Here is a 27,910-nt window from a genome sequence, read left to right on the forward strand (position 1 = left end):
AGGCTGGGGGTTGGAGGATGAGGAATTGGAAGAAGGTTGTCAACAGATACAAACTTCTAGTTATTAGATAAATAAGCATTAGGGATGTAATGTTCAACATGAAGACTATAGCTAACACTGCGGTATGATGCATAGGAAAGTTGTTAAGAAAGTAAATCCTAAGAGTTCTCATCAAAAGGAGAAAAAAATTTTTCCCTCCTTTTCTTTTTCTTTTCATTGTATCCATATGAGGAGATGGATGTTAGTTGAACCTGCTGCGCTAATCATTTCACAATATATATAAATCAAACCATCATGCTATATGCCTTAACCTTATACAGTGACGTATGTTAATTATTTCTCAGTAAAAGGGGGAAAAAAAGTCAAATGTATATGGAGAAGGATAAGAAGAGTCCCTGTCTGATGATCATTATTCACTGTCAATTCTGGGATGATTAGCTAGGGAGATTAGGGAGAATGGAGACTGAGCAGAAGGCCTTAAGAAAAGGATGAAATTTGAAATAGTGGAACTGAAGGGAACTGAAAAGTGAGGTGATTAGGAATGAATATAAATATCCTGTAGATTAGAGGATTCAATTGAAATTGGGGAACATGTGCTTATGTGACATGAATGGCTCCCACTGTATGTTTTTTGTCTAGTGTGATAAACAGTCCATAGGTAGGAATAAAGAAACTGAATGGAATATTAATCCAAAGTCTCAGATTTGCAGACAATCAAAACCAGAAAATGACTTGGGAATCTGAGGATAATAGTGGGAGAGAAGTTCAAATTGTAGACCACAGAATTTTGCCTGGTAGAGGAAATTATCAGATGAACATTGACAGATGCAGAAAAACTGAGAGGATTAAGAGACTAGAAGTATAGATAAGGTTGATAAGCTTCTGGAAGGAAGATTTAAATGAGAAAACATATTCCTCCAAAATAATAATATATCAACAGCAACAATAAATAGCTATTATTTATTAAGCATTACTATGTGCCAAGGAGTGCTTTAATGTTTTGTTTTATTACGTTTAACCATCACAACAATCCTGTGAGGTAGTTAATACCATTACACCTCTTTTTTTTCCTTTTAGATAACTATATTAAAGTATTGAGAATTTAAATAACTTGCTCAGATCAAAGAGCCAGTAGATGGCAGAACCCACTTTCTTAACTACTGTATAGCTGAACGTGAAAGACCTAAAGATAAAGTTTACTTTCAAAGGAAGGAAGTTTCACAATAAACAGTAGGAGATGGACAATAAAAAAAAATAAATGGAGATTTGAGAGTCAGAGTTCAAAGAGAGCTGTGTAGAACAAATGGGGATAAAGTTAAAGGAGACAAGACTAAATCATCGAGGGGGCCCATAATTTGAATGGTGCTAAGGGCTGACCAGAAAGAATGACACTGAAAAATAACTGACCCTAGATTTCCCAACTTTACAGATAAGATTACTGGTGCTGCCTGAAGGCACATTCCGTATGCCAGAGGCAGTTCAGAAAATAAAGCTGAAAGGCCCATGCCAATCCCCAAGTAACTCACAGTCTAAATAAAAATAAAACAAGTATTTTTAAAAAGCATAATGCAATCCAGAGTAAGAAAATGTTAGAAAGAATAAATTACAGTGCTCTGGGGCTCACATTTTAAAATATTGCATTTGCCTAGAGAAATGTGAAAGGTAGACTTAACACCGGATACATAGTATTGAGATAAAGAGTGAGACAGTGTATTCTAGAGAGAAGAAACTGCATAAGCAAAACCATGCAGGTCGGGGAGCCCAGGGAACATCAGGGAGCAGTAAGCAACGTAAACTGAATGGTCCCCTGAGCAGAGGATGGGTGTAGAAGGTAAGATTGGAAAGGTAACCTGGGACCATGTTGTAATTTAGGATGACATCCTGAATTTTATTTAATTCAGAAGGCAATGAGGAACTATTAGAGAACTAAAAGTGGTTTTGAACTGAGAAATAATAGGAGGTTCAGACTGAGAACATCGTTAGAATAGCCTTCTGCTCAAAATTTTTTATTTTCCAGTAGACATGCTGATGTAATGGAGTACAATCCTGACAGCAGTTGGACTTATATACTATTCATGATAATAAAAAGAAAACTTTCAGTTTGATCACTACCCCATAAAAGTAACTGTTTTCTTTATTTTTCCCCCAAAAGAAATTAATTACAGTATGCTTGTCCTCTGCTACACAACCTTTTAAATGCTATGAAATAAAGTAAAAATGAACACAAAAAGTAGACTTTCAAATAGAGAAGTCATAAAGTAATATGGACTTGAGATGTACATGTGGAAATTGAGAAGAATTTTGCTTTGGTAAAAAAAAATTAGGTTGAAGGGGAATTAGAAATCAATTGCACATGTCTATGTGGTAAAGTTCTTTTTTTAGCAATTTCTGTATGTCCTCATACATGTGACAGGAGTACAGAAGCCTTCAAAAGCCATGGCCAAAGGTACTTACCAAATTGTTCTTTGTGCTAGAGATAGGCTAAGTCTAGAACATCAGAGTCTATTTATGAATTTAAAATAAATTCAGAGAACCACTGAAGAAAAGCTAACTGCTTTTGGTAAATAGAATCTTTTCTGTGGGCACAAACAATGGGTCTGGCCAGTTTTCCTCAAATTGTATTTCAATAGTACCTGCATCAGGACAACTAGGGATGATTCCCTAAAATATGTACCAGGGCACCCTCCAGATGCAGAAAATCAGAATCTCTGAGTATAAGGTCTAGTGACATGAACTTTTAAAATTTCCTAGGTGGTTTGTATATATGTCGAAGCTTTTGAATCTTTGGTCTCCTGGAAGGATACCAAAACAAAACAAACTGATTGACTGAAGGATAGAGGTGGGAGGGAGACTTTTTATTAACTGTAAACTCTTTTATGCCTTTTGAATTCTGAATTTTTTCACAAGCAAAATTAAAAGAATGAGCATCATTTTCATATATGCACCCCCAGAACCAGGTAGAGAAAATAGCAGATAGGCTGAAAAAAAACGTTTGTGGTTTTGAACTGAACAGCATTGTCAAAAATGGCATAGAATGTAAAGAATATTATAAGTAATACACTTTTTTATACCCCATTTCCTCTCCCCTGCTCCTGGCCTTCTCAAAAGAAACAGAATAATTACTGTATTGTCAACTGCTTTTGCAATAGGACCCATGATTTACTCCTTATTCTTCTTGGTAGTGATTCATGTATCTCCAATACATGGAATGGACTAGATTCACAACGCTGAGGCTGAAAATGTAAAGATTCCATATTCTTCTCTCAGCCGCTCTTTTATGAATGATATCTCATTTACTGACTCATAAATACCAGTGAATATAATGATTAGTATTATATTTTTTACAAAATATAATCTTTTTTTACAAAAAAGACATTTTACCAAAAAAAATCATAGAAAAGTATCTTGTTATTATACATATCTATGTGGATCAAGCTTGAAAGACTTTTTTTCTCACTTGTTAGATAAACCATGCCTTTGGCGCAATCTCCAGTATTTGAGTTTTAAGCATCACTTAGTAACAACTAATTATTCATAGTGTACATATAGGAAAAATGGAATTGTAACTTCTTTTGACATTTTCCTTCTCATTGGATTCTGCATATATAATAAAGAGAATTCATTTTGATACATTCCATTCTCTATTTAAAAAAACCTGCAGTTTTGTGCTACTCTTAAAATTATAAGGTATCATCTTTAGGGAAAGACTAATACAGGTGACCCCTTAACAATATGGATTCAAGCTGCATGGGTCTACTTACAAGCATATTTTTTTCAGTAACAACATTGGGAAATTTTTTGGATATTGGAGACAATTTGAAAAAATTTGCAAATGAACTATGTAGCCTAGAAAAACCAAAGAAATTTAAGGAAAAGGTATGTCAGGGATGCATAAAATATATGTACATACTAGCCTGTTTTATCATTTATTATCATAAAATCAACAGTAAGCTATTAGGTTATGTTTTGGGGATAAGTTGTATGCAGACTTTTGACTGTGCAGGGAATGGCACTCCTAACCCTTGCATAACCCCTGCATCATTCAAAGGTCAATCTGTCTATTTCCCTGAACTGGTAACCTTTTCAAGCTTCTTTGTTTCTTCCTATTCCATGCAGAAATTGTTGTCAGGTGAGGAATTGCCAAGAAGTAACGTGACACTATAGTTGTCAGGTCATAACAAGAGTAAAGAAGAAATACTGTCTGTAAAGCAAGCTGATTTTTGACCAATTTCATATATCTCTTCTCACCAGTCCTGTTGCCTGTTGTGCAAACTCTCCTAACTAAAAAGTAATAAAGAAAACTTGAAGAGGTTACATATTCAGCAAAATATATACAAAATTCCATATGTAGAGAGAATATCATGATTCAGCAAAAAAAAGACAAAGTTTAAAAAGAAATTGAAATATTTTATGTCCTGATCAATTATATTATATTTCTTTAGAAGCACAAAACAAATCCCAGACTTGAGTCCAAAGTCTAAAAAATGTCATGAGGTAACCTGTGTTACAAAACCATCACTCTGAAACCGTACTTTTGCTTATGGTACACTTTGCATTATATTAAAGTAGATACACAAAAATAGAATTGAAAACCTGGGAAAGATTCCATGGCTGGAGGCTAAGTAGCTTTTCTTTTACAGGGTTAAGTTCCATACCTGCTAAGTATTACCTTAATTCTTGCCAATCAGCTTAAGTTTCAGAAAAAGCAATGTCATTAATTAGTTCCTAACTCACTATGGGTTGCCTCTATCTTTACTAAAGGAGCATTTTTTACTTTGTATACTCATGCAAATAAAAAAGTGACACTCTACTTTAACTGTCACAGCATAAACTGTTCTCTGAGGTTGAAAAGTAAATTCAAAAGGAAGTCAAATATTCCAGTATCACAGTCACATAGTATCTCTAACTTTCCCATTTTCTGTCCAATGCAGATGTTATTCAAGTGAAATACAGACACATATGTTTATTGATGTCTTTCATAAATATAAGAAATTCTAAGGAGTGGCTACTGGGTAACTGGGTTAATATCTTTTTTAGATTGTACTAAGATTTTCTCTTAATAAAAAGGCAACTTGAAATAACATTTTGATACTGTTGCTGAGCTACACTAAACAATGTGTCATATAAAACAAATGATGAAAGACTGCCTCTAACAGATGTTAGAAAAGAACTTTCAAATTTAAGTATGATTTTCTGAAGTCTCTCAATACTACTGTTGTAGTAAGTTTTGGAGGATAAAAAGAAAAAGAAAAATTTAAGGCTCATTTTTCAGAAATACCCAACATGATAAAATTCTTATCAGTCCATGACTGCGTCAATCTGATGGCAGCTTTTGAAATCACCCTCAAAGTATTATATTTGTGAAAGTACTAAGATTTAATATATGTTCAGACAAGGTGAATAGAAACACAGTTAAATATGCCTGATCACAGTTGAAGCTTTTAGTGTGAAGGCCAGCAGGATTTGTTCTTTAGAATAAAGAATATCACTGTTTCCTCTTCTTCATAGTTGTAACTACATTTTTTTCTGATTCATTATATCAAATCTTAATATAACCTTTCATCTCTGCCACTTTACTTCAATATATTTTCTTGAATATTTCTTTCAGTCTCTTAATGAATAAAACTATTTTATTCATTATTATGATTATAATACCCATTATTACTATTCATTCACATGACATTATATATTTTAGGAAAGTATCACATGAATTATTTTTATGATCTTTTCTACAGCAACATAAATGCCACAATGGTTTTCTTTGCCACTGAAAAAGTCATGCAGCATTATTTCCATTTGTCAAGAATAATCAACAAAAGCTTTATGTATATTCACTTAAACAGTAGCTTGAAAATGCCTATTCTACATTTTAGACCAATTTAATCAAATCAACAGAATTCAAATTTTTTTTTTCAATGCATGGATTCAGCTTAGCTGCTTCCATAGGAAGAGTTCATTTTATCTAGCCAAGTATTGAAAACTTTTCTTAAGGGAGGTATTTGATAGTGGGAATAGTAGACCTAATGACTATGGGAAAGGGGTTCAGAATGTTATTGATGGAGAATAGTTAGAGTTATTTTATTAAAAATTCAGTCACTAGTCTTCTGTCATTATGACCTCTAACCAACCAGAAGATATTCAGTTAATGCTAATAATGATTAATTCATTGATTACTTATACCCCTTAACTTGAAGTGTCACCTTACAAGCCAAATTAAGCAGATTGAATTACAAAACCCCAAACTCCTGGGATTCTATTGCCTCAAATTAGAAATAGTTCACATATCATGAGTCTATTATGTATAAAGATCTAGGATAAGTTATTTAGCATCAATCTAACTGCAAAAACTATAAGACAGTTGGACTCATTTTTGTTATGAAATATATTAAAATCTCAGAAAAAAATGCTCATTAGGACTTGCTAAAAAATACCATCCAGTATGCATTAATATAATGAAAGTATTTGGAATATGTGTAAAATTCAAAACATATCATGAATTGAAACCCTGTGCTTAAACTACTTAAGAAAAAACTGGCACTGATTTCACTGTCCCCTAAGGTTAAAGTAACTTGTGTTTATAACTGAAATAATGGAATTCATTTGCCTTTTCCAGATCAGCATTCTCATGACCCATTTGTCCAACTATGGGAATGACCAACTGGGATTATACACATTTGTTAACCTGGCCAGCTTCATGCAGAGCTGGACCAATTTGCGACTTTAGACTCTGCCTCCAATGCAGCTGGCTTATAAGTATTTTGAGCTCTTCCCTGATCAAAAAGACCCTCTCTGGCAGGTAAGATTGGTTCAATAATTGGTATAATTAATTAACCCCACAACATATGTTGGAGTGCCTTAAGATAATCCAGATCTGAAAAGTGTAGGCATTGGGGTGAAAAAAGCTACATTTTGGTAATGTTAGATTTAAGGACCTACTTCTTTCTGAGTTGTATTCTTATATTATTGCTTAATAGTGAGCCAAATTCTTCTTCCCATGCTCATTAGAAATTATGGAATCCTGAAAGCTCACTGAGTGGTTCAGTGAATGTAATGTTTTCAGTCAGGAATGGGGGACTGATTTGGAATAGGCTAAAAGAGTGGAAGATGGTACATGGGTGTGTTAGGCAGGTATCCAGCTGGTAAACCTTGGCACTTGCCCATATCTTGACTAAATGACATAAGAGGAATAGGTTAAAAGAGTTCAAAACTGACATATAACTTCTGAACTATGGGGTTCAGCAGCTGCAGAACATGGGAGCTTTCAAAAGTATTAGTCGGGAATTACTTTGGACATGGGAAAAGTGTTAAGTGGCAAAATTATTGAGCTTCCTAAGAGAAAAATATCACAAAAATGTGGCATATTCAAACTGTTCTAGGTGTCACCCAGATTTCAAAGTACACCCTCTCCTTTGTCCTGGAATTCCAGAAACATATTTTGAACTTGCATTGCCTACTCCATGATCTGAGGAAGGTAATAATCTTAGCAAATAATCACATAGTGCTTACTCTGTGTCAGACTGGGTTCTTTAAATATGTTAACTCATTTAATCCTTACAACTGCCCTCTGTGGTACGTACAATTATTATCCCCATTTTACAGATGAAGAAGCTGAGACACTTAATTAAACAAGGTAAGATAGCTAGTGTGTGGCAGGGTGGAAATCAGTCCCAGGCCATTTTGCTCCAGAAGCTGTACTCTCAATCACTGTTCTAAATGTGAGTTACTGAGCTACTACACAATTACTGATAAAGGTGATGGTACAATAATGAAGATCTTCAGAAGCTCTGAACTCTATAATCAGTAAGCTCTGACTTCTATAGTCAATCAGTCAGCTTTGAACTTGAGCTGATTATCTCCTGATCACAGATAAACCCAAGAAGAGGCAGAACTACATATTTTCGTAGGTAGAAATTGGTGGTTGTGGAATTTTCACTGCATATTATTTTGCAGTTGCCATAACACACATCTCTCTCTTTTTTTTTAGTCATGACATTTTTATATTAAAAACAGTCTACTATTAATAACACTGCAAATAGCATCTTTTTTTATCTTAACATCTGCAAAACACCACCAAATGTTAGCCACTCAAAGATATGCAATTTTCCTGCTAATTTAACACTTTAATTTTAAACTGAAATATTATTTCAGGTGACAGGTTTGAAGCCAGTTTTTTTCCAAAACAGCAGCCAGAAAGAATACCCTCTCTTAGTCTTAATATCTGCTGATTATAAATAAGCAGAAGGTTTGTTTAACTACAAGTATGTACACTATTACTTGAATAGAAATAGAGTGTTGTCCTGTTTGCCCATTTCTGAAATAGTATTAAAGGATATTGTTAATTCTTCACATAATATGCACTTTGCCGTTAAAATTAAGAATATTCTAGATACATCTTGCACAGTGGGTTTGTTTTAAGTGCTATAGACCAAAAGCAGATTCCTAAGGTAGTAACTCACACTCATTTCACCCTTTTGCTGAAATTTAGTGCTTTTTAGCATCATAGTCTAAGTTGTAGTTTTAGATATAAATTTACCAACCTCTAATGTCAGCTGAAAGAAATCTGCTGTCTCCTTAAACAGTAACATTAGGGCCAGACCCACATCCCTTTGAAACACAGAAAGAAAACTCAAAGTTACTTATAATAAAAATCTGACACTTTGTATTTCAGTTACTTATTGGATGCTGAGAATGTATCTTCTTTCAGGCTAGCAAGAAGCACATTCTCTGCCCATCTAGCTCATTGTTTTAACACACAAACACACACGATGTAGAACTGCCAATAGCAAAAAAATAGTAAACCCCCAGTACTATGAGGCTGCTTACCCATGGAAACAGAAATGTCTCCCCTCCCACACCTGTTCAGTAGACATTCAACTAAATAGGAGAAAGAATATAGAGATATATTTTTGTTTTTAGGATGGAAAGGAATTATTTGAAAGCTTCCATAATGACACTTCAAGGCTTTAATTTAAAAGAAGGAGCCACATAGCTGTTTCCTGGATAACTTTTTAAGTACAGAAGTTGGAAAACCCTAGTATACAATGGACAATAACAAAAAATATATCTCTATATTCTTTCTCCTATTTAGAATCCTTGTGATGACAAATGCCACAGAGACATTTGGTCTAAAGAAAAAACCTATGATTGCTTACCAAAATTTTTGGTAATAGGACCCCAGAAAACTGGTGAGAACTTTCAATGTTATGATTAACCAGTCAGTAGAAAAATGCTCATGACTAGACAACGAGTTCTTGTCACAATAAGTTCTCAAACTTCCTTTAAATACTGATGAATGAGTAGTACATTTTATTCTCTGACATAATCTTTGTTTAATTCAATAAGGTCTTTAAATGCTTGTCAAAGTGTTTTTTAAAAAGAAAAGGATAAAAATAGTTGTGATACAGTTTGAATATCCAGCAATTTGATGGCAAATGTCAAATTTTCCAAAGATCTTAATTAAAAAGTGTTGCTTAACATTTCTTAAATCAAAATGATGTGAAAAAAAAAAAAGAAAAAAAAAATGATGTGCTTAAAGAGTGACTGACAGAATTTCATCAAAAGTTGAGATGGATGCATAGAAGTACTTATAACTCTTTATAATAAATTCTTTCCTGAAAAAGAGCCCCTTCCTGCCATCTTCCTTATATCGTATATTTCTAAACTATTTCTTGCAAAGATGACTATTTTTTAAAAGTCTAAAGGATGTTTGACAACCAGAATTCCAAGACAAAAAAAATAAACTTTTTATTAAGAAAGGCTTTATTCATCCGAGGAGAAATCTTTTGCACCTTTTCTGTAATTGGCATGCAATTTTTTTTCCATAAGCTGCTTGTTCTGTGAGAATCTGTATTCAGATGAAGCCCAGTGGGAGCTTTAAAATGCCAGACATTCATGTTCTATACTGCATGATAAATTATTTGGGAACCTTGGATTCTGCCTTCAAAGGAAACAGCCATTTCAACCATATCCCTTCCTAAGGGAATACATTCCCTCTCCTCATTTCTCTAGTAATAACTAGAGAGAATTCTATGTAATGTACACAGAAAGTTTAGCCTATTCATTTTCTTGTAGTCCCACTTGCAAATATCAATCTGAAAATAATAAATATGATAAAAACTTCTAGCCCTTATTTATTTTATTTGTCTTTATCTATTTAAAAGTCAAGAGGCAACTAGAAAAATGTTTAAACTAAAGTCTCTTCAGCGAACTCCCAGTGTCACCACATAGCTTTGTCATTACTGATCACATCTTCTCTCTGAAGCTTGGCATATCAAGTTTGCTTCAGAAAGCGCTGCAGGATATGCTTCCTCTTGTTTTGTGTTAGATCTGCAGACATTCAATATCATGGTTTGATGGCAGAATTATTACTTGTCATCTTAAACTCAACTGGGTTTCCAAACGTTTATGTTATAAGTTGTATATGACACTTCCTTTGAATGGGAATTTATCTCCTTTTTATAAAAATTGAATTTTCCCCAGCATTGTTGAGGTATAACGTACATGCAATAAATTTCACCCATTTTAAGTGCAGAGTTTGATGAATTTTGGAAATTGTACACAATTGTGTAACTACCAAACCATTCAAGATGTAGAACACTTTTCTCCCCCACATCATTTTGCAGTCAATTCCCCCTCCCCCATCCTCAGCCACAGGCAACCACTTTCTGCCACTATAGGTTTGCCTTTTCTGGAATTTTACATAAATGGAAGCATAAAGTATGTAATCTTTTGTCTTTCACTTCTTTCACTTCAATTAATAATTCTCAGATTCATCCATGTTGTGTATATGGCAATTTTGTCAAATCAATTTTTTCAATGGACAAAAAAATAAATGCTATTAGTTCCATAAAAATTAATATAGCTTTATTATTAACTTTAGTTCTATCAAAGCATATTTCTGAATAATTTTGCATAGATGTATAGTTATGTGAATATTCAAATATTTTTAGTGTTGAAACTGACAAAAGTATATATAAACTGAAGCTTTATGGATGGATGGTTGAGGGTATGTGTCTATGATAATGTTGTTTTTATACCCAGACACACACATGACAATTTATTCAGACCCAAGAATATGTGTAAGATAGAATTCAGAAACCACAACTTAACATTTTTGACCACTGATAAATTATATTATGTGTTTACTGTTGATACAATTAGACCATATCATTTCTTGTTTGTCTTATTACTGTTGGTCATGCTGTTAAAATCAAATAACATAATTTAATACAATTCTTAAAAACAAAATTCAAGAAAGAATGTTTTCAGTTGATCTAAGAAAGGAATTAATTTTTTTTCACATTGTAATAGCCATACTCCATCACAAAGATTTTGTTCTTTTCAATTTAAAAAAATGTGTTACTGAATTTTATCACAATAGTTATTTTTTCAAATACCTTACTAATATTCAGATATGGAGCTATTTAGGTACTTTCACACAGGTTATCTTACTTGACTCCCATAAAACCCTGATAGCAAAGTACTTCTTCCCCACCATGCAAATAAGAAAACTGAAACTTAGGTTAGATATCTTTTGTTCAAGTTCACACAGCTAGTAAGTGTTAGAAACAAAACTGATCCTAGAATCTACCTGACTCTAAAGAGTATCCTCTATAAAGCTTTACTCTACTATGGATTTCAAGTAATGGAACATTGTTTTTCTAGGGAGTTTTAGGGTTTTGTTACACATTTCTTCTAAAGTGGTTTTTCCCAGAGTGTGCTGAATCAGGAACTATGGGATCCGGCCCAACTCTCCGGTTTTAACAAGCCTGTCACGTGAATCTGATGCATGCTGAAGTCTGCGAATCACTGTTCTAAATAAAGCTTGTGAAGAACATTTTTACTTTGTATGTCATAGATTACTATGGTTCATTCCCTAAGGTTATCTGTGATGTAGATAAAATGTTCATTGTTTGGCTCAGGTATAATCTAGGAATATGGCCTCTTTCAATTCATTGTTTTAGATATTGCTGTTGACAGAGTTATTTTAACAATTATTTTGTTGTATTGACATCGTAGATTTAAGTATGATATTAAGGGAAATATGCTAGAGAGATAAGAAAACTCAAAAGTTGATACAGATAGCAACATGACATTAATATTAAGCAAAACTAGAATAGTAATTTCTCCAAGTGAAAGAAATATTGTAAGGCATATCTGATTACCATTGCTAGCTATTTACTTCAAATACAGTTGACAGGTCCTGTTCCATCAGATTGTATAATAACGTAAGTCACATTACAGTAGAGAAGTAGAGACAAGTATATTTCTCTCTTAAGAATACTGAATACATAGACCAGTTATATTTTTTATATTATGATCTTATAAACATAGTTACAGTTGCAAGCACCTAGTTAAATCTTAGGCATACTGAACTCAGATTGCCTTTTCTCTTGAAGCAGTCTAAGATATATACTTTGGCTCATAATTTAGGCTCTAAAACACTAATTTTATAGTTTAGGACATGGCTCACTTTAAAAAAAAGAATAGCACCCTTGATTCCCAATAGTCACAAATCAATATGGATACCTATGATATGCATGCCCTTTCCAAAAAAAATAACAATTTTATAATGTCACTAAGAAAGGGTGCCATTTTTTTCAAATTTAGCAATTTAAATAATATGTGACACTACTTCTCCTAAGTATGTAAGTACATACAAAGTTAAACTTGTTGAAAATAAGTTCTGTCTCAGATTTAATAAGCATCTATGGGCATAGGGAGAACTTCATAGGAAAACCCAAGCATAGATTTGGTAATGTAATGTATTAAATAGTGATATTTTTCATTTATATAGTACATTATTAATATCAAAATATCTTCAGGTACAATGTCTTTTCATCCTTAGAGAAAAAGCCTATGAAATAAGCAAAGCTGGTGATTTTCCTCTAATAAAGCCAAGACAAAAAGCTAAAAGTCTAAGTCACAGACCAAATCAGTGAGTGAGCTGAGGTCCAAACCAGTTCTCCCAATCCCCGCAACAAGCCACTTCATGAACCTCACATCCCATTGCCTCCATGTTTTAAAATTTGCTTCTTTTAAAATACTGGCTATCTAATTTAACTCAAGTAGTAGTTATATGTATCTGTTTGTATCATTGTAATAGCTGGTTTATTAATGAGTTTGAAATGTGATAGTAGGAAGCTGTTTTTATTTAATTAATCTCTAAACCTCTATTGTCTTTTCAGGAACCACTGCTTTGTATTTGTTCCTGGTTATGCATCCTTCCATCCTTAGTAACTCTCCCAGCCCAAAAACTTTGAGGAGGTACAGTTCTTTAATAGAAATAACTACCACAGGGGGATTGATTGGTAAGATGGATTATTAGTATAAATCTGAAAGTATACGTACTGTGCACAGTATAAAAGTAGCAGTAATATTTATAAACATATGTTTGTAGCCACAAATAAAAGTTATCCTCTGTGCCTTAGAAACTGACTGAGTAACATGAAGAAGCACAGGAATTATTCATAACAAACCTTTCTGAGTTTGCGAAAGGACTTGTCACCTCAAGGGCCCACGTATAATTTCAATTTGCATTATCTTTGATGATGTACTGTAATACTCAGGAATTTCATTGCTCTCTATTCTCAAGAAAACACTTTCATAGCTTTCTCTTCTTGTGAATGTTGCTTTGAAGTGATGCTATAATACACATATATAATTTTCTATTTTGCTTGGGCACAAAAGTTAAATAAATAAATAGAACTAGAAATGTACATGTAATACATATTTCATATGTAATAAAAGCTATAAAAAAGCTATCAACAATATACAAAATTTAATCTTGAATTGAAATTATATCAACCCTCTGTGAAAAATGGCTAAATAAAAATTTAAAATGTCAACTGTACATAAAATATAGGAATATAGTAGGCATAGATGTTACAAATGAACATGTTAATCATGGAATATACCTAGAAGTCTTGTTAAAGTACAAATTCTGGACAGAAAGTGGTATAAAAGAGTGAACTTCTTACAATAATTCTAGAGTAAGAACATATACACTGTGCGTACATTTTAGCATAAGGACTGTTTTATATTAACTGCTATGTCAAATTACATGATCTCAATTTTAGAAGTATCAACTCCCTCAAGAGTTGCTTATGGGCAGTCCTGAATGGAAAGTTAAAGATATGGATTGAGTATAATTTGAACACATAGTGGGGTTTACATATATTCTAATTGTTATATATTTCACTGCCAATTCTTCAGTGCAGTATTTGTATTAATTGTATAGTGTTAAATAACATCTGTGAGAATCAAGAAACCATCAACTACTCTAACTGTTATTTGACCACTGACTCAAAAATATATACCTGTGTAGAGTAGAATGAAACGATATTAACATTAGGACTGAAGGGAGTGATTAAAAATTCATTTAGAAGTGGAAAGGAATGAAATATTTGGATACCTTGGGACTCAAAAATACCTGTGAGAATAATGGTTTTTTTTTTAAAGCTGTTCATAAGCCAGTAATGTATATAGCCACTGTAACACAAACAAAAAATCCCCTAAGCAGTTTACAGAGAAATGGCAAAAAAAAGTAGAAAGCTGAAGAGCAATTAGAGATTTTAATTATAATTCACTAAAAACATTCCAATTGTAAAGACTTTCAATTATATGTTTATATGTTTTCTATGAAAAATTATATATTTATAAAGGACAACTAACATAAATAATAAATAGTAACTGCAGATGTCAATCTATTTGCACAACTATAGCTTTGCTCTCAACGACATCAAATATAGTTATAGTCCTAAAGCTGGCCTTGCCACTCGAAGCATCAGCACCTCAACAATCCCTTTGGGACCACAAAGCCACAAGGCTGGAGATCACGTATCTCAGAATGCAAAGTCACTTACAGAATTAAGCAAGGCTTAGTTAATTAATCTGGATGTTTGGGTCTGCTTTTCTTGAAGAACTGAGTAGCACCAGGGCTGCCTTAACTGACAGGCAGCCCAAACACAGGCTTAGGGCACAAGCAAAGCAGGGCAGATGAAAATGAGAAAACTCCATGTCTGATATAAGCCAAGATTTGCAATTAAAACATCTAAGAAAAATGTTTGGTTTATGTATACAGTCAAGTTTTATATTTTATGGCTTGGTATTATTTTTTATAATTGCATGGGGATGCAATGGAGGTTTGGAGTGTTACATAGAGAGCCATAAAATCCTGTTGGCATTTAGAATCTCTAAATATCTTAATGTGGCTTTGAGAAGAATCTCTTAGAAATACTCAGGGTGAACCCAAGTAACAAATAAATGTGGATTCTTAAAAAAATTACGTCCTTCAGTTTAAAAAAATTGCTGAGGTGTCATGGAAGCAGCAAAGGTTAAATGAAGTAGGCATTCATTTTTAACCCTCAAATTGTTAAGCCACTCTAATTTGCTCACCAATTCCTTGGATATAAACCAGTATTCACATTCTCCAAATGTGGACCTATTTCTGCCCTGGAAATATGAAGCTGAGTTCTTTTTACTTACTTGTTTACTCATCAAACAATTTCAGCCACTACACTAAACAATGTGGGCATATAGGCAAACAAAAACTAGACCTTCTGTTCTCTATCAGCCTCTGACACCAGGCAGAATCAACACATTATAGGTCCAAGATCTGGAACTGCTTGAGGAGGTTTCCTAGGCCTAAACTGTTCCAGGTATACATGACTGCTGGGAAGATGGGACAGTTTTTAGAAGCTGTCTGAATTCAGTACCTTCTGTCCTTCTTTTGTGATTTTTGGAGCCTTTCTCAGAATAAGCAAGCTTGAGACAAGCTTGGACTACAAAAGATACAACTAGATACTTGGCATAACCTTAGCACCCTGGGAACCAGTGTGACCATCTAAATTAAGAAATATCCTGAAATCTGGTGCTTTCTGTAAATAAAATATATGCCAGAACAGACAGCACATCAAACTTCCCGGAAAAGTTTGTATATCTCCTCATCCTAAAAGGGTGCCAGAATGACACATTACCAACAAGGTGATTTCCAGAGAACACAGAAGGATTTCTTTACTTACTGCCTAGAGTCCTAAGACATCACCAGGGGAGGCACCAGCCGAACTCTGCAGTATGTTAACTGGAATCCTGCCAGAAACTTTGTCATGTGAGATGAGTAAAAGAGAGCAACACACTACAAAAAGAAGTCATCACAAATATGTTAATGACTCCCCTGTTTGGTAATTATTCAGCTACTTTGTCTTGGTAGCCCAAATGCTTGATGGCTTGTAAATTAAAGAGGGTCAGGGAAGAGAAGGCCATTATTATCAAATGTAAGAAACATTAGAAGGTAAACTTACATATTCTCTCTAAAAAAGGTTCTTTTTCCTCTAAAAGGCATCCCTTAGCGCTTCAGATATATCTATTATCATACACTTAGTTTATATTTACCAACTTCTGTATAGAAGGAACATCATGCAAAATCCATTATGTCTTACAGTTCTGTGCTTGAGGCGCTGGGTATTCCTGTGTTCACTCTGCTAGGAATTTGAATTCTCACATCACTTAAGAATATAGGACCTGACCTTAGGAAATTTAAGATTTGGAAATATGTACATACTTTTTAAAAACTTTTGCAATTATGCTAAAGAATATAAATGGCTCTGTGTGGGAAAAAATTAAGCAAATAGGCAATATTTACACAAGATCTGTTCTGCACTTTGACACTTGATAGTTAAGCGTAACAGCAGCACAAACACATTGGGGGTAATGAAATAATTTTATTTGTAATGAAGTAAAAAATGTTTTCTAAGCCCTTGTAAAATGGCTTTGATCCAAACATAAAATCTGTTTTCATCAAATTTTTTTTTTGGTTGAACACTCACATTTTTCTCTGTAAAATATTTCTGCATTTAGATACAGCTTATATAATTAAGTTGATTATTGTTACATTTGATCACTCTGTGTCTACACTTTTGTATCACTGAGACCTTTGTTTCTGATATTAAGCAAAATAAAACATATTTAGAAAAGCATTTTCAAAATACATTGTTACTATGTTGCACATTTGGCCTTGCTCACTGTGTGGGACAGATGTCCTACAGAAAAAGGCTTTTGTTTAGGAAACAAATTTCTGAGTCACCTTTAAACATCTTCAGTCACCAGAGTATAAGTATAAACCAGAAACTTATTTTGAGAAATATTCCTTTTCTAGATATATGGATTTCTTCCCAGTCCCATCTAATGTCACCACTGACTTTCTGTTTGAGAAGAGTACCAATTACTTCCACTCAGAGGAAGCTCCTAGAAGAGTGGCTTCCCTGCTCCCCAAAGCCAAGATCATCAGCATTCTCATTGACCCATCAGACCAAGCATATTCTTGGTACTAGGTAAGAAAAGTACAGACAGAATCCAGCAGGTAGAAAAGGAGTATGGAGAATAGAGGATGGTTTTCAGCAATAGCCACCACCTCATGTTTTAACAAAAGAGATTTAGTACTTTTATATCTATAGAAAAGTAGAAAAACTTTTCTTTGTTTACTTGGAGAAACTTTATTTTAAAATTGTATTGATTTTGTACACATTTAATTAATTTATTAAGTAAAATGTAGAAACACAATGAAATTAAAATATGTTCTTGTATGTATGTATGTACTTCTATACATCTGCATTTTAAAAGTAAAATGTTATAATAGCTTAAAGTCATTATTTTTCATCTAATACATGTATAGTACTATTATTATCTCAATTTTACAGGTGAGGAATATAATTGATTCCCCAAAACAGAAGTCACAGGTTTTATCTGTAATGGGGCAAACAGCAAATATTTCAGGCCTTATAGGCCATATTGTTGGTCTGGGTTGCAACTCTACCTCTGTACTGTGAAAGCAGATATAGACAACAAGTAACTTTATGAGCTTAGCTGTGTTCCAGTAAAGCTTTATTTTCAAAACAAGACGCAAGCCGAAGTCAGCCCGTGGGCTATAGCTTGATGACCTTGACAATAAAAGAGCTTAAATAACTGCTTCTATTGAAGAAATAACTTAATAGCAAAACTAAATGTAAGAATTCTTCACCCTGGAGAGCCCAGTTCATCTAAAACCAGTTCTAAGCCTCTTTCTCACATAACTCACTGCCGTATATTCAATGTTCGTTGGACCTAGCACAGAACTGATCACTTTGAAATAATTTAACAGACTGTAATAATACACATCTAAGACATTACTTTAATAAATCTAAAGTATATAATGGGAAAAAAGAAACCTTGTCCCAGTGGTATTTTAATCACCAAATGGAAAAAGGTTAATGAAAAGCAGTACAAGAGAGGCTTAAAGATGTCGGTGTGAGAAGTGAGACAGAAACCTCCTCCAAAACCACATATAATACAAAAGTACAGCAAATACAAGTAATCCCGAAAGAGAGACTGAAAAAAAGACTATGACAGGCTGCCTACATCTGGGGAAAAGAGAAGACCTTGCAGAAAAGGGTAAAGTAACAAAACCGCCATCCATCGGGACCCAAGCCCTTTCCCCACCCAAGCTCATAGGCGGGAGGAAGAGAAATATAGCGGGAAGGGGGTGGAGGCCTAGGACTGCTGGACACCCAGACCTAGATATGTGCTCCAGGACCATGAACCTACATTACATGGTGCTTTGGAGATTAGTGGGGTTTAAAAGTAAAGACAGGCAGACTACTTGGAGAGACAGATTCCAGCCACTTGTGGAGACCAGGTACCACAACTGGCCATTCTGGGACAAAAGAAAGGCAGGCAACTTTGAAAGACTTCCCAACAGTGGGAGGGCTGCTAAAGGGGAAAGGACAGGTGGACAAAATCACACTCAACCCAGCAGGTTGGGAAATTTCAAAGGCTTCAGGTGCTCCATGCCCCTAGCTGGCAACACACACTGAGATGCTCCACTGCAATATACACCCACCACTCCTTCCCAGCTGGCATCGGTTCACAAACCTGCTGCCCCCTCCATTGTGCCAGGCCAGCCAGATGGCGGCCCCGACTACAGCAGCTACAGGAGCATAACACAGAGGCTCCTCCTTGCACACACATCCCACAGTCCCAGGGAGCAGAGGCAAGCACTATAGCCAGGAAGCAGGAAAGAGCTCTTTCCTCCCAGCAGGCCCTGGTGCCGCTCACCTGCAGCCCCTGCCATCTCTAAAGGTGCTGGGCAGCTCCAGAGAGTACAGCTTCTGGGCACTAGAGGGTGCCACCAACACAAACTTATTATTCCATAGTAATCATTACAGATATGAAACAGCAAGAGAATCTAATATGAACCAAAATCCCACAAACAAAAGAAAGAGGACTAAGTGAAACTAAAATCACTAATCTTTCTGATAAGGATTTCAAAATAAAAATCATAAACATTCTCACCAAAATAAAGAAAAGTATTCAAGACTTCAGGGAGGACTTCAGAAAGAGATAGTAACTTTGAAAAATACATTATCTGAAATGAAACACAAAATGGAGGGATGTAAAAGCACCTTAGATAAGGTAGAGGAGATGGTAAATGAAATAGAAATTAAAGAACAGGAATACAAAGAAGCTGAGGCACAGAGAAAAAAAGGGTCTCTAGGAATGAAAGGATAATAAGACAACTCTGTGAACACTCCAAACGGAGCAATATTTGCATTATAGGGGTACCAGAAGAAGAAGAGAAAGAAAAGTGGATAGAAAGTGTCCTTGAGGAAATAATTGCTGAAAACTTCCCCAATCTGGGGAAGGAGATGGTCTCTGAGGCCATGGAAGTGCACAGATCTCCCAACACAAGGGACACAAGGAAGACAACACCAACACATATAATAATTTAAATGGCAAAAATCAAAGACAATAACAGAGAATTAAAAGCAGCCAGAGGGAGAGAAAAAGATCACATACAAAGGAAAACCCTCAAGCTGTCAACAGACATCTCAACAGAAACCTTACAGGCCAGAAAGGAGTGGCATGATATCTTCAATGCAATGAAACAGAAGGGCCTAGAACCAAAAATACTATAACCAGTAAGATTATTATTTAAATTTGAAGGGGAGATTAAACAATTTCCAGATAAACAAAAGTTGAAGAAATTTACCTCCCACAAACCATCTCTACAGTATATTTTGGAGGGACTGCTATGGATGGAAATACTCCTAAGGCTAAATACCTGTCACCAGAGAAAATAAAACCGCAGTAAAGAAAGTAGACCAATTAATTACTAGATAAATGAAAAATTAAATCTTATACCCACAAATTCAGTCAAGGGATACAAAAGTGTACACAATATGACACCTTATACATAAAGAGTAGAGGAGGAAGAAAAAAAAAAGAACCTTATATTGTGTTAGAAATAACGCACTAACTGAGTTCAGTTAGATTGTTAGAGAGTAAACAACCTGCCCTTGAATATTTTGGGACCACAAATCTAAAACATGGAATGGCAATAAGTAAATATCTATCAATAATCACTCTAAATGTAAATGGACTAAATGCACCAATCAAAAGATATAGAATGGATAAAAAAGCAAGATCCATCTATATACTGCCTAAAAGAGACTCATTTCAAACCCAAAGACATATACAGACTAAAAGTGAATAGGTGGAAAAAGATATTTCATGCAGATAATAGAGAGAAAAAAAGCAGGAGTTTCAGTACTTCTATCAGACAAAATAGACTTTAAAACAAAGAAAGTAACAAGAGACAAAGAAGGACATTACATAATGATAAAGGGGTCAGTCCAACAAGAGGAATTACCATTATAAATATCTATGCACTCAACACAGGATCACCTACATATGTGAAACAAATACTAACAGAATTAAAGGGAGAAATAGAATGCAATGCATTCATTTTAGGAGACTTCAACACACCACACACAACAAAGGCAGAACAACCAGACAGAAAATAATGAGACAGAGGCACATAACAACACATTACAACAGATAGAACTAACAGACATCTACAGAACACATCACCCAAAAGCAGCAGGATACACATTCTTCTCAAGTGCACACGGAACATTTTCAAGAAGAGATCATATACTAGGCCACAAAAAGAGTCTCAGTAAATTCAGAAGGACTGAAATTGTACCAACCAGCTTCCCAGACCACAAAGGGATGAAACTAGAAATAAATTATGCAAAGAAAACAAAATTACCATAAATGCCTGGAGGTTTAACAACATGAACCTAAATAATCAATGGATTGGTGACCAAATAAAAACAGAGATCAAGCAATATATGGAAACAAATGACAACAACAACTCTGTGGGACACAGCAAAGGCCATGCTAACAGGGAAGTATATTGCAATACAGACCTACCTCAAGAAAGAAGAACAATTCCAAATGAACTGCCTAAAGTCACAAAGAAGAAGTGAGGCCTAAAGTCAGTAGAAGGAGCAACATAAAAAAGATTAGAGCATAAATAAATAAAATCAAGAAGAATAAAAGCCCCAAAGTCAGTAGAAGGAGGGACATAAAAAAGATCAGAGCAGAAATAAATAAAATCAAGAAGAATAAAACAATAGAAAGAATCAATGAAACCAGGAGCTGGTTCTTTGAGAAAACAAACAAAATAAATAAAGCCTTAGCCAGACTTACCAAGAAAAAAAGAGAGTCTACACACATAAACAGAATCAGAAATGCGAAAGGAAAAATCACTAAGGACACCATGAAAATACAAAGAATTATTAGAGAATACAATGATGAAAAAGTATATGCTAACAAATTGGATAACCTAGAACAAAATGGACACCTTTCTAGAAAAATAAAGCCTTCCAAGACTGACCCAGCAAGAAATAGAAAATCTGAAAAGACCAAACTAGCATTGAAGTTGAATTGGTAATCTAAAAACTACCTAAGAACAAAACACCTGGGCCAGATGGCTTCACCACTGCATTTTATCAAACATTTAGTGAAGACCTAATACCCATCCTCCTTAAAGTTTTCCAAAGAGTAGAAGAGGGACTACTTCCAAACTCATTCTATGAGGCCAGCATCACCCTAATACCAAAACCAGGCAAAGACACCATAAAAAAAGGGAAAGTACAGGCTGATATCCCTGATGAACACACATACAAAAATACTCAACAAAATAATAGCAAACCAAATTCAAAAATACATCAAAAAGATCATCCAACATGATCAAGTAAGAATTATTCCAGGGATGCAAGGATGGTACAATATCAAAACCCATCAACATCATCCACCACATCAACAAAAGAAAGAACAAAAATCACTTGATCATCTCCATAGATGCTGAAAAAGCTTTCAGCAAAATTCAACTCCCATTCATGACAAAAACTCTCAACAAAATAGGTATAGAGGGCAAGTACCTTAACATAATAAAGGCCATATATGACAAACCCACAGCCAATATCATACGTAACAGGGAGAAGCTGAAAGCTTTTCCTTTAAGTTCAGGAACAAGACAAGCCCACTCTCCCCACTTTTGTTCAACATAGTACTGGAGATCCTAGCCATGGCAATCAGACATCACAAAGAAATAAAAGGCATCCAGATTAGTAAGAAGAAGTTAAATTGCCACTGTTTGCAGATGACATGATATTGTACATAAAAAACCCTAAAGAATCCACCCCAAAACTACTAGAACTAATAACTGAATTCAGCAACATTGCAGGACACAAAATAAATATACAGAAATCTGTTGCATTCCTATATACTAGCAGAAGATGATGAACTAGCAGAAAGAGAAATCAGGAAAACAATTCCATTCACAATTGCACCAGAAAGAAAAAAATAACTAGGAATAAACCTAACCAAGGAAGAGAAAGACCTATACCCTGAAAACTACAAGACACTAATGAGATAAATTAGAGAAGACACCAATAAATGGAAATACATCCTGTGCTCATGGGTAGGAAGAACTAATGTTGTCAAAATGGCCATCCTGCCTAAAGCAATCTACAGATTCAATGCAATCCCTATTAAAATACTAACAGCATTCTTGAATGAACTAGAATAGTTCTAAAATTCATATGGAACCACAAAAGACCCTGAATAGCCAAAACAATCCTGAGAAAGAAGAATAAACCTGGGGGAATTACGTGCCTCAACTTCAAGCTCGACTACAAAGCCACAGTAATTAAGACAATTTGGTACTGCTTCAAGAACAGACCTACAGGTCAGTGGAAAAGAATAGAGAACCCAGAAATAAACTGAAGCATATATGGTCAATTAATATATGTTAAAGGAGCTATGGATATACAATAGGGAAATGACAGCCTCTTCAACACTGGTTTTGGCAAAACTGGACAGCTACATGTAAGAGAATGAAACTGGATTATTGTCTAACTCCATACACAAAAGTAAACTCGAAATTGATCAAAGACCTGAATGTAAGTCGTGAAACCATAAAACTCTTAGAAGAAAACATAGGCAAAAATCTCTTGAATATAAACATGAGCAACTTTTTTCTGATCACATCTCCTCAGGCAAGGGAAACAAAAGCAAAAATGAATAAATGGGACTACATTGAAAAAAAAGCTTCTGTAGAGCAAAGGACACCATCAGTAGAAACAAAAGGCATCCTACAGCATGGGAGAACATATTCATAAATGACATATGTGATAAGGGTTTAACATCTAAAATATGTAAATAACTCACACTCCTCAACACCCAAAAAGCAAATAATCCAGTTAAAAAATGGACAGTGGGAATGTAAATTAGTTTAACCATTGTGGAAAGGAGTATGGAAGTTCCTCAGAAAGCTCAAAATAGAAATACCATTTGACCCAGGAATTCTACTCCTAGGAATTTACCCTAAGAATGCAGCAGCCCAGTTTGAAAAAGACAGATGCATCCCTATGTTTATTGCAGCACTATTTACAATAGCCAATAAATGGAAGCAACCTAAGTGTCCATCAGTAGATGAATGGATAAAGAACACATGGTACAAATACACAATGGAATATTATTCAGCCATAAGAAGAAAACAAATCCTACCATCTGCAACAACATGGATGGAGCTAGAGGGTATTATGCTCAGTGAAATAAGCCAGGTGGAGAAAGACAAGTACCAAATGATTTAACTCATATGTGGAGTATAAGAACAAAGAAAAACTGAAGGAACAAAACAGCAGCAGAATCACAGAACCCAAGAATGGACTAACAGTTACCAAAGGGAAAGGGACTGGGGAGGATGGGTGGGAAGAGAGGGATAAGGGTGGAGAAAAAGAAAGAGGGCATTTTGATTAGCATGTATAATATGGGGGGGCATGGGGAGGGCTGTATAACACAAAGACAAGTAGTGTTTCTACAGCATCTTACTACACTGATGGACAGTGACTTTAATGGGGTTTGTGGGGAGACTTGGTGAAGAGGCGAACCTAGTAAACATACTGTTCTTCATGTAATTATAGATTACTGATAACAAAATATAAAATAAATAAATAAAAAATGGGCAGAGTATATGAGCAGACACTTCTCCAAAGAAATTCAGATGGCCAACAGGCACATGAAAAGATGCTCCACATCGCTAATTATCAGGGAAATGCAAATTAAAACCACAATGAGATATCACCTCACACCAGTTAGTATGGACACCATCCAACAGATGAACAACAACAAATGTTAGTGAGGATGTGGAGAAAGGGGAACCCTCCTACATTGCTGGTGAGAATGTAAACTAATTCAACCAATGTGGAAAGCAGTATGGAGGTTCCTCAAAAAACTAAAAATATAACAACCATTTGACCCAGGAATTCCACTCCTAGGAATTTACCCAAAGAAAACAAGATCCCAGATTCAAAAAGACATATGTATTCCTATGTTTATCACAGTACTACTTACAATAGCCAAGATATGGAAGCAACCTAAGTATCCATCAGTAGATGAATGGATAAAGAGGTGGTACATATACACAAGGAATATTATTCAGCCATAAGAAGAAAACAAATCCTACCATTTGCAACAACATGGATGGAGCTGGGGGGTGTCATGCTCAGTTAAATCAGCCAGGCAGAGAAAGACAGGTACCAAATGATTTCCCTCACCTCTGGAGTATAACAACAAAGCAAATATGAAGGAACAAAACAGCAGTAGACTCACAGACTCCATGAAGGGACTAGCAGTTACCAAAGGGGAGGAGTGGGGGAGGGTGGGTGTGGAGGGAGGGAGAAGAGAATTGTGGGGCTTTATGACTGTCACACATGGTGTAGGGAGAGTCAAGGGAAAGACAGTGTAGCACAGACAAGACAAGTAGTGACTCTGTACCATCTTGCTATGCTGATGGACAGTGACTGCACTGGGTAGTGGGGAGAACTTGATAATATTGGTGAATGTAGTAACCACAATGTTGCTCATGTGAAACCTCCATAAGATTGTATATCAATGATGCCTAAATTTTAAAAAATCATTGGTGGCATGTAAGGGTACAAATGTAACAAGTAGTAAATAAGCCATAGACATCTAATGCAAAATATAATGAATACAATCAATAATACTATACCGAAATGATATGATGTGAGAAATATTGCTTCAATAGCAGTCATATATTACTATACACATGCATCAAAGTAACATGCTGTGCACCTTAAATTTTTTTTTTTAAGAAGTACAGGTGACAGCATGGATAAGACAAGTAATGATGCTACAGCATCTTACTTGCTGATGGACAGTGACTATGATGTGGGGTGAGGACTTGATAATATGGGTGAATGTTGAATCCATAGTGTTGTGTATGTGAAACCATCATAAGATTGTATATCCATGATTCTTTAATAAAAAAAGCAGTACAAATTAAATATAACATACAAAATAAAGATTCAGCATCTTTAGTCTCTAGGATCCTTAAATTTAAAAACTTAAAGAACACTTTCCTAATGTTCATGTGTTCATCCATTCATTAAATAATTTTAATGACTATCATATGTAAAGTATTATTTTAAGTGCGATTTGAAGACAAATTAATAAATATGGATGCTACACTCAAGAATGATTTCAATCTAATCAGAAAAATATGTATAAATAACCAGTGTATAAATCAGAAAGTGTAAAATGACAGACTCCTACAGAGTGGTAAAGTCCATCTGATAAACACTACAGGGAACAACAAGTTAGGTATAATTGGCTGCAGCAGAGGAGCCTGAACACCAGAGAAACTATTAGGCATTCCCCTAAAGGGAAGGATTTATAAGGGCAGCAATGTAGGTAAAATTAAAATGGACTATTTTGATAGGTGCAAAGCAGGGCTATGTGTAAGGGGGTTATTAGCAGGACAGGGTTGAAAAGTAGACTAAGGGTCCAATTTCCTTGGAAACTATAAAGTTAAGATAAATGTGGAATTTTGGTCCAAAAATCCCTTATCTGAAACTCTGCACCTGGGTTGAAAATAAGTCTGCTTCTCTGTATTAAAGTGTCCACATAACTTCAATTCTCCAGGCAAGAATGTTGCATTCTCATTGACAGGATTTCAAAGTCTTAAATTCCTGACAATCTATGAAATTAGAGAACAAAATTTCTTAGCACTGGGTCTTTTTATTTAACAGAAACAGTTTTTTCAATTATCAGGAAAGGTTTTGTGACTGGGACAGAGTGGGAAAAGTTTATATAAAGCAGGTGGGAACTTAAATAGGCATATTGATAACAATCGGCTAATAGAGAATGAACATCCTGGAAAACTGAAATCCACAATTGCACGTTAATCATTCATGCCAAACTCCTAGAGCCATTGTGCCTCTTACCTTTTTCGCCAGGTATCTGGAAAGAAAAGAAACAAGCCTTAATTGACTCAAAGAAAGAAGAAAACTGAAGTTTGGCAACCACTTAGTTCCTGAAAAATTGAGAATTTACTAAAAAAGGAGATTTCAATGCTGAAAACTAGCAAAATGTCCTAAATATTACACATAAATCACTCCAGAGTGGAAAAATGAAGGCCTTGACAAAGTCAATAGATTGTAGTGTAGTAATTTGAATCTCGATTGCAGCAAACTTGCTACTCAGCTAGATGTGGTAAACATCCAGAAACCTGAATATTTATTAGTCAATTTAGTGAAAAGGTGATTTCCTCAAACCCATGGGCCTGAGTATGAGCCATTATGAAATGCTTTCCTATCTGGATTGCTGCTTTCTGAATTTTTGTACAATAAGTGATTCTGATTTATTACAAAGGTTACCATTACCTAAAATAATCTCAGCTTTTAGATGCTAGGTAGTGTATTAAAAAGGCTGAATGTACATGTCAGATTTTCAGTAATTTTCCCATTTAAAATAACCAATAGGACTTTTCTAAGCTAAAACTGCATTACTAAATGGAGGGAGTAAAACTATGTAGCAGAACTAGTAGAGTGCTTGTGCATTATTCACTGGATATGATAAATGGTTTGCTTATGGGCTGAAAAGAGGTCATTAAAGCAACTTTCAAAAGTTTGCTTTCAGAATAAAATATATACACTAAAAAAACAACCAGTAAAGTTGGTTAAGGAATCCTGTCAATAAGAGTTCAGCCACTACCAAATATGTTCTCAAAAATACACTTTCATCAGTGTCATAACTTTAAGTCCTGGTGCTCCAAGCAAACATTTTCATCCTTTATTAATTGCAAAACATATAACTCTCCAGAAGGAAGGCATTTCTTCCTTTAGCTTTGAGACTTATCACAGAGATTGGTTTTAATTATTTATGCCTATGTTACAAGTTAGTTTAATTATCCACCTTTTCGTCATAGCATCAGCGATCACATAGAGACCCCGCCGCTCTGAAGCTTAACTTCTAGGAAGTGATCACAGCGGGACCCTATGCACCCTCTGAGCTTAGAGCCTTACAGAAGAGATGTTTGATCCCAGGGTGGTATGCCAGCCACATTGAAAGATGGCTTGTTTATCTCCCCCCATTTCAGGTATTGAGCAATAAAAATATACATCATGTTACAATCTTATTAAATTAATGTCTTTGCCTTTAGGATAGAGGAAATTTTACTCATTAGAACATTACTAGCTTTGTAATGTAAATAATGAGACTATAG

The 27,910-nt window shown here is 34.8% G+C and overlaps 1 pseudogene; it reads left to right on the forward strand.

Moving 5' to 3' along the window:
• Positions 1-27,910, forward strand: part of LOC118908931 (bifunctional heparan sulfate N-deacetylase/N-sulfotransferase 3-like) — a 151,047-nt pseudogene that overhangs the window by 78,661 nt on the left and 44,476 nt on the right.

Source organism: Manis pentadactyla, chromosome 5 (assembly GCF_030020395.1).
Source record: "Manis pentadactyla isolate mManPen7 chromosome 5, mManPen7.hap1, whole genome shotgun sequence".
NCBI lineage: Eukaryota > Metazoa > Chordata > Mammalia > Pholidota > Manidae > Manis > Manis pentadactyla.